Below are 13103 nucleotides of genomic sequence, written 5' to 3'. Positions count from 1 at the left end.
GGTACCTGCTTTCTTGAACCCGGGCCTATCCGGCCCGGATGCGGGTTTTTACACCCGGTACCCGTTTCAAACCCGGTACCCGGGTTTAGAAATAAAACCCATCGTTACGCCCCCCCGCCCCCTCGAATCACACTCTCAAGTCTCTCATCTACTCCGTCTCTGTCTCTGTCTCTCTCTCTCCTTTGTGAAGTCGATGCCCTACGCCTCCCTCCTCCCGATTCGTTTCTCTCATCTGCTCTTTCTCTCGCTCTGCTCTGCGTCTGTAATGCCCTAGCCCCTCCCGAAATCACTCTCTCATCTGCTCTATCTCTCTCTCTCTCTACTCTGCGTCTGCGAAACCCTAGCCCCTCTCGAAATCACTCTCTCATCTGCTCTATCTCCCCTCTCTGCCATCTGCGATGCCGAATGGTGGAAGTGCTTGAGCTTGGGATTCAAGAGATTAGAACGTATTTCCGTTTGGGTATTTTTCTTTCGTCCATCTGTTTTGTTCTCTCTTTGTTGATTTTGGATTTTTTTTTATGATAATGTTTGAATGTTTGAGGAGTATTTTTATGGGTTAGATCTGTTTGAATGTTTGAGTATCTGTTTATAATTTGTTTAGATCTGTTATATCCGAAAACACACACACACATATATATATATATATATATATATATATATATAAATATAATGAAGATTTGTTATGATTTGGAAGAAATGGCTTTTAGGATGTGGTATATTTGATTTTTCTAGATTATTTTTTAAAAATTAGTTGTGTTTCTGGGTGGAGTTTGGAAAAAAAATTAGATTTTTAGATAAATTTTGATAAGATCAGGAAAAAAAACAATAGAATAGCTAAATGTGGGATTTTTAGATTAATGATTTGGAACTTGTAAATGATTCTAATGTTGGATTGATGAGAGAAAGGAGAAAATTATTGAATCAACACAGAAAAATATTTTTTTTTCTCAAATAATTATAACTGGTGGATTGTTATGTAGTCCATTTCATGTATCATATATGATTAAATTTATAGAATAGAATAAATAATATTTGTACAGAAAGGAGTAATGCTAAAATTTTTGTGAATTTGTGAATTAGAAGAAGAGAATAAATATGACTTCTTATATAAGAACAAAATCTCATACTTCCAAGCTTATACATTGCAAGTTAGATGTGATGATTTACTTTTATACCATTTGAATTTTATAGAGTTTTCAAATCTAGAGTAAGAGAGAAAATCATGTAAATGATCATTTCTACGATATTGATTAAACATCATATTAATTTTTACAGAAAAATAATAAACATCATAATTAGGTGGTCCGTTTAATCTCTTTAAACAAAAACATCTATGATGTCTAAGAAAAGGACGTACATTCGTGTCGGCCCAAAACATCATCAACGTGTTAATTAAAAGTTACCATCAATATCATACTCCAAATTATGCCAATAACATGTCAAGTAGAACAACCAACTTCAATTAGTGAGTTAGATAGAGAGATGCATGCCCTTGAGCATGGTTAATTCATGAATGTATCCATATATGATGCCCTTGAACAACTTTTTTGACGAGTCCATTCAAAATTATTTTACCTTTTTTGTAAGTCATTGTCTCACAGAAAGTTATACAGGCATATAATATATAACATATTTGCACGTTTTGAGTAGCCCTGTATACTTAATTCTACATTATCTTATATTATTAGGCGTTGATATTTTTTTGTTGTTTAACTAAGAGAGTGTTAATGTTAGAACTCTTTTCCTTTAGTAGAGAAGTGCTATACAACATCTTGTTTTCATTATTGTTACACCATCATTTAATGTAGCACGAAATGATTGGATAACTATTTATCATTTATTACTTCGCATCCAATCATTCAATACCAAATAATATATGATTGGTTGTTTTCTGGATGATGTGGATATTGCTAGATTTGTTGTGGATGGCTGGAATAATGCAGCCATACCTCTTTGTTTATGCTGGACAGGGATGCTTGGGTGCTCTTTCAGGCGTGACCTTATCATTATTTGGATCCAGATATTCTAAGAAACCATCATAATCTTCGTGATCAACACCAGAACCAGATGAACAAATAACACAGTGGAATCATTTCAACATGAATTTAAGTTACATTTAGTTCAACATGAGTTATACAAGTTTATTGCTTATTGCTTGAATTCAATTAATATTATTTATTTAAATAATGTACTGTTTTTCTTTTGTTTTTTATTTGGCAGGATTTAATGTTGCTAGGAAAGGAGATTTCAAGCTTTCACTCAATACAGAAGAAGTTTATGTTATTGCATGTAATTTTGATATATAATTTTACAATCCACTTTTGATATGTAATTTTTATATTTTTTTAATTTTATATGTTGTAATTTTTTATTTTGTAATGTAATGTAATTTAATATGTAGTGAATTGCATTATTGCATGCATTTTACATGATAAATATTGAATTATTTTATGATGCATATAGCTAAAAAGGAAATAATTGTTTTAAATATAAAAATATGTTTGTGAACATTTTTTCTTAGAACAATTGTACTAGAATATAGGCTTTTAGATAATAAAAAAAAAAATGCTTTTCAGCATTTTTTTTTCAGTTAAAAAATATTAAATACTAAAGGCAAAAAAAAACATCCGGGTTGTAAAAATATTAACTTCTCTACAAGGTGTGAATATGGCTATGGATTTGGGAAAAATTGGGTTCTTTCGGGCTGGTATTTGCCCAAATTTTAATACAGGTATCCAGATTTTGTACCAACTCCTATTCTAATGCATGTATGGTTATATAATGCGGGTACAAATATTATCGTAACCGGATTTTATATATAAGAAAACATTTTCTTATAGATAAAATGACATTTTTTTAATTTTCAAAAGACGTTGTTTTGTGTTTGTTGTCATCCTCTTTAATATGGTCTTTTAACAAATCCAGGTATTCGATTACAACATGACTAATAGGATACTTGGATTTTTATAACCGGGTAAGGCCAGGTTTCTGTTCGTGTTGTCACTGGCAATTACCCGGGACCAAATTATAAACTCGGATGTAGATCTTAGTATAGCCTGATGCAGATCCAACCAGGTTTAACACTTAGGTGTGACAAAATTTAATATGAAAACAATATTTCTTTTTTTATGGACCCCATCCCACCCTATCATTCTCGATGTCATGCCCTCCCATCTTATTCCCTCCCTCTGTCCCTTCTTCTCCTACTCTCATTGACACTCTTTGACTACCTACCCTTCCTCACATGCTATATATAAATCTAACACATTTTTTCTATCTTAGTAATTTTGTCTATGTGAAAATAGAGAGGGATTTTGATCCCAGTCTTGACATCGGGTGAGAGCTTAGAAAGGGTAACTTCGATGCCATGTTCTCCCGAGTTAGCCTTCAGTCACTTTATGATGACAAAACCCAACTACCTTTCTATGGTGACCACTATCCACTCCCAACATTCTAATCATGAGGTGACTCTTTTGTCACCATGAACACATAATTTCCCTCCTACATCGGTGAAGATCTTTCAACTTTGAACCACGACCCCTCTAAATAATCCCCCTCAACTTCAAGGACTAGTACTCGATTGACAACAATCCCAATCTTCCCAAAACCCAACCCTTCTCTATGACGAGTTCAATACCGAGCCCTCTCACTCTTAACTAGGCCTGCAACCCGAACATTTCAATTGATTTTTTAATCAGACCCGGCCCAGCATCTGGATTCGGGTGATTCAATCCGATCAATTCGGATCGGGGTCAACCCTTTTTTTTTTTTAAGAAAGGAATATTAAGGAAAATAAACGATTAATTTACAAACTTTTGGTGTTATCTTTTCCGCCTATCACTTTTTCTACCCATTCCTCTCATTACTCTCTCTCTCTCTCTCTCTCTCTCTCTCTCTCTCTCATTTTTTGAATCCAACAAAGATAAGAATAAAAAAAGTTCCTAAACAGACTTGGTTGCCATTGAAGTGACGTAAAATTAATCTAATCCTTGCTACCTTCCCATTATCCCGTCCCCTTCTACTCTCTCTCTCTCTCTCTCTCTCTCTCTCTCTCTCTCTCTCTCTTTCTGTTTTCGAGACAATGGGTGAACTTTTTCTTAGTTTTCCTGGACATCTTCCTCTCAACTTAAAGCACCCCCATATGGTTATTCTGCCTTGCCCACATTTTCTTTTCTGGGTAATCCTCGAACTCGAAGCCTACCAAAATGATCGCTCTGAGCTTAGTGGACCAAAAGCATCCAGTTGGAAGCTACTTCAGGCAAATAACTCTCTTGCCCATGAACCTCCCAGCAAGTATGATTAGCACGGTACCCGCAGTAATACTAGCCCTGAGCTTAGTGGTATTGAGTTTCTGCTTGTTCAAGAGGGGTTTTTTGACATCATCCGTAGGATAGAACTTGGGGGGCTTATCGGCTGGAAGGGCTGCCTTGGGTTTGGCGCCGTGGCGAGGAAAAACACCATCGTTTTTGGCCTTGATGGCCCAGAGGCCCCTCTTGTGGTACATCTTCGACCTTGAGTATATATCGATACCATGAATGAGATCAGGGTTCCTGCTCACCTTTGGGGTTCTCTACCTCGGCGCCATTGATTTCTCTCGCTTGCCTGTTGCGAGTAAAATTGGAAATGTCAGGCCATGATTTTAGCTTACGACTCTGTAAAATGGAGATGAGATGACGAAGGGAATGGAGAGGGCTAGTGGCTAGGGTTGATATGAAAAAACTCTAAGAGCATTGACAATGGCCTAGTCATTGCCAAGTCCAAAATTTGGCTAGAATCTTAACTTTTGGCTATAGTATCAACTTTTGATTAGGTGAGTCCACATTGGACTAGTTATCTTAAAATCAAAATAATAATATAATAATATATTTTAATATTATTTGACAATTTTTTTTTATATATTTTGCAAATACATTTCATATATTTTAATAATATTTGACAAAAAAAGTTTTTAGAGATAATTCAAAGAAGTAGATCATCAACTTAATTAGCATGTTCAAGAACCTATGAAAAAAGAGCACTTCATGTTTAATTTCTTTTTGAAAAAAAAAAACTGCATTCTTTTAGTCCATATTCACTTCATGTTTAATGTTCATACTCTGAATTCATATAAAGGAATTCACAAGATTCCAGCACATTCAAGTCCAAATTCACAAGATTCCAAATTCAAGTCCGAATTCACACGACACAGTCCACACAATCCACAAAGCACTCGGTAAATCATTCAACACATAAAAAGGAATAATTAAATGATACATAAATTGTCAAACATATGGGGAACAATGTATTCTTTGGGCAGGCATCTCAAGTTGGTATCGTTAATTACCAATTTCGATTTGCAGGATTTGGGCTATTTTAAATTTTACAAACTTACTAGGGAAAGATTTCCTTCGATTTCCATTGTTACACTAGCAATAATAAGAGACAAATTCAAGAAACTATACAATTATTAATACTAACCGCAATGAATTTGCAGAATCCAGATAAAGCTGATAAGATAAGCAATGACAACTTCTGTCTGGAGCTTCATATATTACCACCTTAATGCTACAAGGAAAGAAATTAAAGTCATCCAATATATTTTTTTATAACATCAAAACTTTGCACTTCATAGTTTTACAGAAGAACAAAAGGATAATCTCTATATCAACATCATACAAACAAATTGACAGCATAAATTTCTCATTGAGTAAAGCAAATAAACCATTTAGTGTGTTCCCCAGTCTATACTTACAAGTCAAGTCTACCGATTTCAAGCTGCTAATGTTGATAATAATAATAATATAAGAAAAGGCTATAAACCCAATAAACAGAGTAAAAGTCATGCTCTTGTACAAATCATAAACAACACAAGGGAAAATGAATGTTCTGAATTAACCTTTGTTAGGGAAAAGAGCTTCTTTAGTCTTTATATTTCATTGATGTAAAGCCCCCTCATCCAAATTGCAAAGAGCTGATAATAGACGACATTTCCACTCAAGCAAAAATATAGGCATCCATACAGTAATAGAAATATATGGATTTATGAATGAAATGAGATCCAAAACGTGTATATCCATCCAAGAACAAAATCCTTAATACTAATAAATCAACTTACAGATATTAAGATGAGTGGACATCAAAACGGAGTTGAAAACAACCAACCATGGTTCAGCTATCAGTTTCCAGTCATTTATTATCAAAATGAAATGGCATTGAGGATTGGTAAACACTATTAAGACCCAGGGTTGTTGGTATCAATATTCTTTGAATCTCTGAAAGGCATATAAACACCTTCAAGTCAAGAATAGAGGAATAGGGAAGCATGTAATTAAAATACTTTAGTAGGAATATTCATGGTTGGCTAAAAAGCTTAAAATGCATTTATGCATGAGAAACAAACATGTCCTTCAATCATTTAAAGCCGATACGCAGTATAGTTAGATCAGGCAATGAAGACAATAGTTATCTTGAATACCAGCCCTACGGCTCAAACTACGGTCCTTACAGACAACTCCCCCGGAACTGAATACAAGGGAAGGAGACAAAGCACCCAAAATGTGAGTAAAACTGTTGTCTACAAATTGCTTGTAGCAAATTACTGAAAGCATAAATGAGCATTTTCCCATAAGAGAGTAAGAAATAGAAGAGTCAAACCAACAGAACCCATGAGCATTTTCGATGAAGGTAAAGTAAGAATTGGAGAAGAGGGAGAGAAGGGACGGCACAGAAAATACATAGAGAAGAGGGAGAGAAGAGTGAGGAAGAGAGACTTACGTTGGAGACCACGAAGACGATGGCAACCGCTGGAGAATGCGACCACTGGAGAGAAGGGGACACTTGCGGGCTGGGGAAGAATGGGGCTGAAGAAAAGAAAATGGCTTGCAGGTTGAAGAAGAAAGGGGCGAAGAAGTGAAGGGAGTTTGGGAGAAAGAAAGAAAAGATGGATGAAATGAAGGATTTTGGGGATGAAGACAGAAAAATATCGAGGGACAGAATGAGCGGAAGGTAGAGAAATGATAAAAAAATAATTTGGTTTGTCTATAGTCCCTCGCTAGATATGGAGAGCTGCTAACATATATTGTAGCATAAATGTTAAACTTGAGAAGTTTAGCTAGGCCAATGCAGGTATTTTTTTCTCACATTTCTTTTTAATTTGGACTTGCATTGGCAAATGGTTAGGCCATTGCCAATTCTATAAATGGGTTTTTCTTTTAAACGTTAGTCAGTTGAAACCGGCGTTTATCGGGTTCGATTCGAAAGCTTGTTTAAATCGTTTTTGTCAGCTCGTGTAGGCTTATTCGGACGGATCAGATAGTTAGTTTTTCTGCACAGACGTACTCTTAACATTCCATTTCTTATCCAACTTGGCCTTTCTCACTCTTCAATGCACCTCAAGCTTCCCCCACTTGCCTCTCCTACACTTTCTAAAAAAATCCATACTCGAGTTGAACTCCAAGAGATATGTTATTATTCATTAAATATATTAATGGATAAATTTGAATGTCCATTAAATCATTATTAGAATGTTCAAAGCACACAACAAGATTTTAAAAAGTCGAATGTCCTCAACTACAAATTAAATCGTTAGCAAAATGAGAAGAGAAGAATGTATAACTCTTCTTAGTAGGATAGCAAAACATTGATTTTTTTGTGACACTATTCTTTTTGTAATTAGTATGTTCGGATTTTCAAAAGTTAATTTACTTACCAACTTAATACACTTCACGAACAAAGTGGTACCACTACAACAAATTAGCCTTTTACCACGATTGATTTTGTCGTAATTAGTCCATATTTTTGTCCAAAATAACTTTTTCCTGCCGTTTCAAGTCACAGCTGACTCCTCAGAAATGTGCGGTAACTTTTAGTATTTAAAGCTATGAGTGAAATATATGTAAGAAATACTCTTTTTCCGGCAATTCTTTTCCTCGCAAAAAATACAAACTTTCATCGGGTCGGAAATACTTATTTGCTGTGGTGGAATTTGCGGGAAACATGCATTTGCAACAAAAAAGTATTTCCGGCGATTTATGATCGTCAGAAATAGTCTTTTATGAAATAAAAAGAAAATACTGGTAAAACAGTATCAGAACCTTATACTTAAAATACAAAAAAATGTGAATAACATATCAGTTGGTAATAATATATTATGCACTTAAGTAGAGCTGAAAGCAAAAGAATCCAAAAGTAAAAGTAGAAAAGCTTACAACTGCAGAAAAGTAAAATTAGAAAAGTCTAGAACTGCATTTGACCTCATTGACTAAGTACACATGTGGAAATCTCTAGCCTTACAAATAAAGACGACAAAAAACTAAAAAAAAAACTACTCTGAACACAAATTAGATTAATGAAATACTTTGATTACCGGGTTGGCCCACCTTGGTCCCTCTCATATTCCCACTTTGATTGCTAGCTATCGACTGTAGTAGCCCTTATACAAAAAAAAAAAAAAAAAAAAAAAAACCATTTTAATTAAAAAACTTAATCACAATAGATGTAAAACTTTCAAACTAGCTTTATTGATGTTCAATTGACATTGACCATCCAACATCAAAAGTAGGAGTATAAAAGATGGACTAATACACAAGGCATAAACATGCACAAATTAGCATCTAAAACCAAATAAGAGGAAAAAAAATAAATTAAATTCAAAGATTAAAACTACCCAAGCACAACTTTAATCAGTAGGATTTCTCCCCATCCCAATCTAGATTATCAGAGCACAAGCCACCATTACAAAAAAAACTAGCACAATAAGAAATTAGGCTTAAGAGGGCTGCTTTACTGTGAGTGATTAACTTTACTTCAGATTTTTATCCATTTCTCGGCTATGATCAATTTGAGCCTAAAACCTGTATTGTAAAGATCTACTTCCATTATCAGGGACAGAGTAACTAAGATTTGATCACAATAAAAAGCATGCAAGTTTGTTTTTGTGTACACAACATCATGTCATCATATACAACTAGTCATTCATAATATATACTTATTCAACTAGTACAATCAAAGCACACTCTTCACATATGCAATTCACAACATAGCATAGCTTATCAAAAGTTGGGAACTGCATTTGACAACATTAAAAAACTGATAATAATTCATCAAGCCATAGAAGCTTACCTTGTTTTTGAAGTAGTAATGGTTCTACAGATTTCTTATCCACACTAAAGATTCCATCTGCACAATTCACCACATAATAAAGAATGAGTGTGATGGAACTAAAAAAAAAAATGGGTGGTGGTGATGGAGCAGAACCCAAAATGGGTGGTAGAGGTTGTGACACACGTAGGAGAGGGGGAGAGAGGTATACACAGATCTGAGAGGAGAGGGGACTCAGGCTAGCCATGGGGAAGCAGTGGGTGTTGGTGGATGGCTGGTAGCCTCGACGAGGTGGTGCGGTAGCTGCTGGCGGCGGATCTGGGCCGTATGATAGCAAAGAACCTGTGTAGAGAGGGCGGCTCGATTCAGTGAGGAGGAGAGGGAGGGAGGTGTGCGGGAAGGTAGAATGAAGGTGGGGCTGGTCTGCAACAGTTGGAGGCTGCGGTGGCACTGGGTTGAAGAGGAGAGCAGATCAAGTGAGGGAGGGGCTGTTTCAGGATGGAGGGAGGAAGGCCGGCGACGTGAGGGCTAGGGGAGTGCGTTGGTGAAGGGAGGCTGGAAGAGAGAGAGAGAGAGAGAGAGGGAAAAGAGAAGAAATTGGGTTTATATGTAAAATTTTAAATTTTTTGTGACCTACCAATTTCGTCACTAATGAATGTAGATGTCACTGTATAAAAAATATTATCTGGACACTTTTTTTGATGATCCTAATTTTGTGGGAGAAAGTCTTTAATTTTCACAGATTAAAGCTAGTGACAAATAAAATTTTGCCTAATATAATTATTTGCGAAGAGAATTTTCTAACGACGTGAATTTGGTGGAAAACGTAATTATTTGCTACCAAATAGTATTCACAGGAACTGTTAATTTTTTTGTCACCAACTGATTCCGTCACTAATGAATGCATATGTCACTGTAAGAAAATATTATCTGCATATTTTTTCTAATGAGCTTAATTTTGTGAAAAAAGTAAAAAAGTAAAATGTGCAAACTTTTTCTGATGATCTTAATTGGTAGGAAAAAGCCTTTAATTGTCACAGATTGTAACTCCTGACAAATAGGAAATTGTCTAATATAATTATTTGTTGTGAGATTTTTCTAACGACGTGAATTTGGTGGCAAATGGTAATTATTTGCAACCAAATTGTATTCACGAGAACTATAAATTTTTTGTCACCAACTAAGTCTGTCACTAATAAATGCATATGTCGCAGTAAAAAAATATTATCAATCAACTTTTTATGATGAGCTTAATTTTTTGGGAAAAATTCTTTAATTTTCACAGATTGTAAATCGTGACAAATAAAATGATCCAATATAGCTATTTGTGGCAAGAATTTTTCGACGATGTGATTTTGGTGACAAAACGTAATTATTTGCTATCAAATAGTATTCGTGGGAAAATCTTCTGTCCCAAAAACCATTATTTGTATACAAATTGAAGATTAGCAAGTCAAAATTGGACTTAAAATTTGAATTTCATTTTAAAATCTTTTTTTATTTTGACTTGAACTTAGTAGGACCATAATTTTATTAACCATGATCTGATTAAATCTTTGGGACATACAATACAACATAAAGCATGTTTTGTGATGGACAAAACCGCCACAATTAAAAAATAAGATGTCATGGAAGGTTTTTTGTAACGGTTAGAAATTTTCGATGTATCGGCACAACAAAAGCATCATAGAGTATATTTTGTGATTGTTAATAGTCTACCATTTGTTCTTTCGTGCGAATGTGATGACAATTTGTGACATCCAATTTTTTTCTCGAAAACTATGTTGAACGTATGTTTTGATGTTCGAGTGTCAACCCGACTAACTAACATTCAAACTTGATTTTTTCTTACATTCAATTATAATAGTTCAAACGGTTAATAAATACATTCGAACATATTCTTCGTTTGAACATTTGAAATCCAATGTTCGAATTTTATATTCGAACGTCAGTTATCATTAGTTCAAACTTGAAGAGATATACGTTCAGATGGTTGGAACGATATGTTGCATGTATTGTTCATTCGAATGGTTTAAATTTGACGTTATAATTTTAAATTTGAACGTCAGTTATCAGTGGTTCTGATGTGAAGAAATATATGTTTGCATGGTTAGATGTATACGTTCGCATGTATGCTTTGTTCCAACATTTTAAATGTGAGGTTCAAATGATAGAATAATTTCAGTTCGAACGCCTGTTTAACATTAGTTCAGATGTGAAGGGATATACATTTGGATGTCCATAGAAACGTTTGTAGTTTCGTGGGCTTTACATGTTCGAACGAGATATTGTGCATGCGGATGTGTGCGGTTGCAAGTATCCTTATTTATGTTCGGACGTTGTTTCGAACGTAAAGACACGGTCAAATATTTGAGAATTACATTCAAATGTAAAGTCAATCAGAATTAATAAATCGATAAAGGTAAATATTACACTAATTAAATTTAAATTGTATCACACAAAAATAAAAGACAATGTCTGAAAATATTTTCGAGTAAGGGTACAAAATAAAATAAAGTTTACTTGATAGCATCTTGCAGTTTCAAATATAGATTAAAGTTCATTTCTTTTTCTTTCCCTGACCATCACGATCCTGCGGTAGTGACATAACATGTTCCATCTAGACCAACATTTTCCTGCTAAAGAAGACTTTAATGCGTATTCTTTCCTTCTAGTCTTTTTGCTGCTTCTGCAGAAGCGTCTCTAAATATGACTATCGCAACACAAGATCCTTCAACTCTTGATGTCTCGACTTCATTTGCGCAACATTCAAATCTTTGGTAAGATTATTCACTTCTAAACCCGAGGCCCTGGAGGACGAACCGACATGCTTAAAGGAATGTCCAAGCCCTCTAATCAAAACAGACTTGGTCCCGAGGACTTGGGTAAAAATGTTAGTCGCTGGGAGAAGATTCCTTAGAGGAAGACTGCAGCTCAATCATTTTCTCCTAAGGGTTTATTCGATTAGATTCGGTCCAGTTTTGAAAATTTCTTAGAACTGAACTTACATCAGTTTTAAAAATTTAAGAATCAATACCGGACCAATTCACCACCGAAATCGAAACTTCTAATTTTACAGATAAAAAAAATCATACTCTAACAAAACTTTAGCAAATGATTGACATATATCCCTCATTTTATGTTATATTAATTTTACGTTATAAAATTAAAATTTATATATTATGTCAACATTCAAATGTTATATTAAATATTATCAGATTAATTTATGTAATATCATAATAAAATGTTATATTAAAATTTATAAGATTAATTTTATGTAATAGACTTGAATAATAAGATTAAAATTTCATGTTGTATTAATTAACAATTAGCATATAATATATATGACAAGGCACAAGATATGGAAAGCACACTCGTATGTCATTCCAGATTTCCTCTCAGTGATTTTCACCCCGTCTACTGCTCATATTCGTGACTCTAATATAGCTATGTAATCTTTGTATTCAGTACGTAAACTCTGTTTAGCACTTGTACAACTATCAATGTGTAGAGTTGACCCCTGTAACTTTTCTTATATATGAATACGGCTCTCATAGATGAGGCAAGCAATTCTTCTACATGGTATCAAAGCCCCTGAGGTTGAAACGATGGAATCAACTTTTACTTCTTCGGTCCCACCTGTGAGTGAATTGGCTTCACTTGGAATTTTCTTCTGCCAAAACTTCCCAACCAGAAGTTTCCATTAAACTTGCTTCCACAAACTACCAATTGTGGAAAGCTCAAGTCGTCCCCTTTTTACGTGGCCACGACCTTCTTGGCTTTGTCAAGAATGAGGTCCCATGCCTACCTGCAATGGTTGTCAGCATCGATGGCACGTCGCAAGCAAATCCAGCGACAGCTCGGTGGTTGCACACTGATCAATTAATTATGGGCTGGCTTAATAGTCTCTCTCAGATGCACCTTTGTTTCAAGTGATCAATAGTGAGACATCCCATGATGCTTGGGCTGTTCTGGAATCCTTCTATGGGAGCCATACATGATCGTGTTCAGTAAATGAAGGGTGA

At 34.8% G+C, this 13103-nt stretch overlaps 1 long non-coding RNA gene across 1 annotated transcript; it reads right to left on the bottom strand.

Annotated features, from left to right (window-relative positions):
• Positions 1-3836: 3836 nt before the first annotated feature.
• Positions 3837-9654, bottom strand: LOC108983476. The gene is made up of 5 exons (XR_001994874.2): positions 9290-9654; positions 9100-9156; positions 8345-8410; positions 5458-5544; positions 3837-4602 (listed from the first exon to the last, which is right to left on the bottom strand). It is a non-coding gene; the product is annotated as an uncharacterized LOC108983476 (long non-coding RNA).
• Positions 9655-13103: the final 3449 nt, after the last annotated feature.

Source organism: Juglans regia, chromosome 10, assembly GCF_001411555.2.
Source record: "Juglans regia cultivar Chandler chromosome 10, Walnut 2.0, whole genome shotgun sequence".
NCBI lineage: Eukaryota > Viridiplantae > Streptophyta > Magnoliopsida > Fagales > Juglandaceae > Juglans > Juglans regia.
Note: the sequence above shows the minus strand (reverse complement) of the source record. Positions and strands in the feature narration are given on the sequence as shown.